The sequence below is a fragment of the Triticum dicoccoides genome, chromosome 3A (assembly GCF_002162155.2).
Source record: "Triticum dicoccoides isolate Atlit2015 ecotype Zavitan chromosome 3A, WEW_v2.0, whole genome shotgun sequence".
Lineage (NCBI taxonomy): Eukaryota > Viridiplantae > Streptophyta > Magnoliopsida > Poales > Poaceae > Triticum > Triticum dicoccoides.
Window position 1 is genome coordinate 28377204 of NC_041384.1, and position 5196 is coordinate 28382399.

The following is a 5196-nucleotide window of genomic DNA, read 5'->3' on the forward strand; positions in this document are numbered from 1 at the left end:
CAAAAGATTTTTATTTGACCCGATGCACTAGGTATGACACCTAGATCGGATATGAACTCCTTCATCCAGACTCCTTCATTTGCTGCTTCCGAAGCAGCTATGTACTCCGCTTCACATGTAGATCCCGTCACAACGCTTTGTTTGGAACTGCACCAACTGATAGCTCCACCGTTCAATGTAAAGACGTATCCGGTTTGTGATTTAGAATCATCCGGATCAGTGTCAAAGCTTGCATCAACGTAACTGTTTACGATGAGCTCTTTGTCACCTCCATAAACGAGAAACATATCCTTAGTCCTTTTCAGGTATTTCAGGATGTTCTTGACCGCTGTCTAGTGATCCACTCCTGGATTACTTTGGTACCTTCCTGCTAGACTTATAGCAAGGCACACATCAGGTCTAGTACACAGCATTGCATACATGATAGAGCCTATGGCTGAAGCATAAGGAACATCTTTCATTTTCTCTCTATCTTCTGCAGTGGTCGGGCATTGAGTCTTACTCAACTTCACACCTTGTAATACAGGCAAGAACCCTTTCTTTGCTTGATCCATTTTGAACTTCTTCAAAACTTTGTCAAGGTATGTGCTTTGTGAATGTCCAATTAAGCGTCTGGATCTATCTCTATAGATTTTGATGCCCAATATGTAAGCAGCTTCACCGAGGTCTTTCATTGAAAAACTCTTATTCAAGTATCCCTTTATGCTATCCAGAAATTCTATATTATTTCCAATCAGCAATATGTCATCCACATATAATATCAGAAATGCTACAGAGCTCCCACTCACTTTCTTGTAAATACAGACTTCTCCAAAAGTCTGTATAAAACCAAATGCTTTGATCACACTATCAAAGCGTTTATTCCAACTCCGAGAGGCTTGCACCAGTCCATAAATGGATCACTGGAGCTTGCACACTTTGCTAGCTCCCTTTGGATCGACAAAACCTTCCGGTTGCATCATATACAACTCTTCTTCCAGAACTCCATTCAGGAATGCAGTTTTGACATCCATTTGCCAAATTTCATAATCATAAAATGCGGCATTTGCTAACATGATTCGGACAGATTTAAGCATAGCTACTGGTGAGAAGGTCTCATCGTAGTCAATCCCTTGAACTTGTCGAAAACATTTTGCAACAAGTCGAGCTTTATAGATAGTAACATTACCGTCAGCGTCAGTCTTCTTCTTGAAAATTCATTTATTCTCAATTGCTTGCCGATCATCGGGCAAGTCAACCAAAGTCCATACTTTGTTCTCATACATGGATCCCATCTAAGATTTCATGGCCTCAAGCCATTTTGCGGAATCTAGGCTCACCATCGCTTCTTCATAATTCGTAGGTTCATCATGATCTAGTAGCATGACTTCCAGAACAGGATTACCGTACCACTCTGGTGCGGATCTTACTCTGGTTGATCTACGAGGTTCAGTAGTAACTTGATCTGAAGTTCCATGATCATCATCATTAACTTCCTCACTAATTGGTGTAGGCGTCACAGAAACCGGTTTCTGTGATGAACTATTTTCCAATAGAGGAGCAAGTATAGTTACCTCATCAAGTTCCACTTTCCTCCCACTCACTTCTTTCGAGAGAAACTCCTTCCCTAGAAAGGATCCATTCTTCACAACGAATGTCTTGCCTTCGGATCCGTGATAGGAGGTGTACCCAACAGTTTCCTTTGGGTATCCTATGAAGACACATTTCTCCGATATGGGTTCGAGCTTATCAGGTTGAAGCTTTTTCACATAAGCATCGCAGCCCCAAACTTTCAGAAACGACAATTTTGGTTTCTTGTCAAACCACAGTTCATAAGGTATCGTCTCCACGGATTTCGATGGTGCCCTATTTAACGTGAATGCGATCGTCTCTAAAGTATGACCCCAAAATCATAGCGGTAAATCTGTAAGAGACATCATAGATCGCACCATATCTAGTAAAGTACGATTACAACGTTCGGACACACCATTACGCTGTGGTGTTCCGGGTGATGTGAGTTGCGAAACTATTCCGCATTATTTCAAATGTAGACAAAACTCGTAACTCAAATATTCTCCTCCAATATCAGATCATAGAAACTTTATTTTCTTGTTACGATGATTTTTAATTTTACTTTGAAATTCTTTGAACTTTTTAAATGTTTCAGACTTATGCTTCATTAAGTAGATATACCCATGGCTTTTGTCCCTGTCCCTGTAATGTTTGACCGTGCGACTTGACACTCTTCCTGTTCTGATGAGGGCTTTATTAATTTAAAGCCGGACGCTCCTAGCGTCTTCGTTCTAAAAAAACAGATATGCACATAGAAACACAAGAAATGGGAGTCATCTGACATCTCACAATGCTTTCTTTTGCTTGATTATATCAGACAAGAAGAAAGCGGTCACAACCAAAGTACAAGCAAGCAACTAGACGAGAAGACTCATAAAAAGCTTCCTGGAGCTAGAGCTACAACTTGTGCCGCACATCCATCGACATATTCGAGGAGGCTCTGTTCAAAATCCACACCCCCTTGATCCTGGATCTCACACACTATTTCTAGGTGCCGTTGGGCCTCAGCATGTGAGAACGCTGATGAAAATCCAAAGAGAAAGGAAAAAACAGAGGAAAAACAGAGCTACCTGACAGTAGCAACAGGCAATGTTCCGGGCTAGGGAGAGATTGATGGACTGTTCATGCTAGCTAGTTTTAACAAGTACTCCTAGCTAGTACCTGCCGAGAGCGGTAGTTGGGTAATGGTGGTAATCCGTGGCGGCGTTGTTCCTGTGATCAGCAGCAGCTTCTTGGAGGCGCGCCGTGTAGGCGTGGTCGCTAACCTTGTTGTGCCACGCCGGAAGCTTGGGCGCCTCGATGTCGGCCTCGTCGACTGCGGCGGGCGGCTGCTGGTAGGTCGTCTGCGGCGCCTTGTGGTCGGCGCCGCCGTAGTAGCCGTTCCTGTTGTTGTTCCGCTCGCCGGCCTCGTTGCGGTTGCGGTTGGACCGCTCGCCGCCGTAGTCGTCCCTGCCGCCGCCGAAGCACGAGCTGAACTCGAAGCACATTTTTGCTGGTAGGCTGTGTTTTTGGATTAGCCCTGGAACTGCACTGAGGAGGAAGAGGAGGCTTAGGTGGCTTGATTACTGGACTAGTGGGTGGTGCTGGATGCTCAGCGTGGTACGGGTATATTTATACGAGACGAGCTAGCTCGTGTCGCACGCCTAGGAGATGCGACTCCGGTTCACACACTTGACGCGCAAACACAGGTTCTATCATCAGCCACACCCAGTTGTTTTTGCAACTGAGGTCCAGATGGATGAGGTTCGTCCAGCTCCAGCTGAAGCGAAACGGCGTCGCCGATCGATCAGTTTCGGCTTGGGCACGATGGCGGGGTGGTCGGGGTCGTCCCCCAGTCCAAGTCATCGGGGAATCAGAGGGAGGAGAGGGCTTGGGGGATAGGGTAGTTCGGTGGTCTGCGAGAGTGACGCCTCGTGGCGGGCGGTGCCGCGCCGCGGACAGCATCGCTCGATTTCGGAGGCTGGCGAAGATGCCGCCCGCAGTACCTTTTGGGTTTGGCAATGCGTGGCTGCAGGGTGGTGCAATCTTGTTGGGGCTCTGTCCTGTCCTCGACGTGTTGTTTTTACTCTCTTCGTTTCTTTTTAGTCTGTATATAAAATTTGGTCAGGGTCAAACTTTGTCAACTTTGATTAAATTTATAAAAAAATATTAAGATTCACAATATAAAATCAATATTGTTAGAAGCATCATGAAACTAATTTTCATGCCATATAGTTTTAGTATTGTAGATGTTGATATTTTTTTTCCAACAAAGTTTAACTTTGATCAAATCTTATATGCAGACTAAAAAAACGAAAGAAGTAAAAAACAAAGGGAGTAAACGATAAGACCGACTGTTGCCCGTGCTCCCTCTCTCGCGGTTAAATAAGTTTAAGGCATCTCCAAAGCAGACTCTCAAAGCTCCGGTATATATTTGGATTGTGGTGGCTGGATCATTTCTGTTAACTTTTGACATTCAACAAGAACCTCATCTATCCGTGAAGTGATCCAGATGTCTATTTTTTGATAAATCCGAGACAAACTTGAGGGAGCTATGCGGCACTCCGGACATGCAACTGACCAACCAAAAGTCCTTATGTGGTCATCCTCTAGCCTCTCTCCTCTACATGCATGGTCCTCCTCTAGCCTCTCTCCTCTACATGCATGGTCCCTCTCTAATCCCTCTCCTCCCAACAGACAGATAAGAATTTATTTGTGAATAGCATTGGATGGAGCACGTCCAGACATAAAAATGAAGTTGCATGACACATCGAGTACAATAATTAATGGAAAATGAAGTCCGATACAAGGCCAACAATGACCCATCATGTGACACAGCGCGGAAGACCCTATGTTAACGAAATCTAGTGATCGTAGGTCGGCAATGCACCGCGGGCAAACGAGGACAAAAGCCCCCTCGCTTGTGTTGTCAATCCTCGATGTCCCATGGAGTTGAGTACACTTGGAACAGATATTGTTGATAAACGCGTCAAGGCGCGCACTATGCTGGCATCTCCCCAAAGGTTTCTAAAGCTGTATTAAGACCATACTTTTATAAATGAGGTCAACCGGGTGTTTAAAAACTATAACCTCAAGGAATGCTTTGTTGTGCATGGTCCACAACGCCAACGACTGGGCGGCCACCTCTATCAAAGCTACTCTGTCCAGCGCCCATAACACGTTGTAGGTGTGTGCCGCCTCTTGCAAGGTGGAAAGTATGGCACACTCACATCGTGTCTGTATTACGGATCTATGGCACAAACTTGAGTCATGGCCGGTGCCGGATGTCGCGGTACTTCGGCGGTGGCTGTGACATTGGAGGCTAAGCTCGGGGTGCTGGCGCAGTGGCTCGAAGCTGCGACTGGGAGGTGGCAATGGAGCTCGGAAGGAGTAGGTGTCGGGGTCTATGAAGATGACAAGGGGCGAGAGGGGCACTCTGGTCCATGCAGGGAGCAGTGGCACCATCGAGGATGTGGCCTCGGGAGCTCGGGGAGGCGGCGGAGCACAAACGGTAGTCGTGGCATCGAGGTTGAGGAAGGCGGTGGTGGCGGCGGCTCGAATCGTGGGTGGTGGTTGGAAAAATGGGTGAACGGTGGGGGTGGTCTAGGGTTTCGGTGCGGCGATGGGTTTTATAGCCACTCCTAGGCCAATGAATGCCGGAGGGGA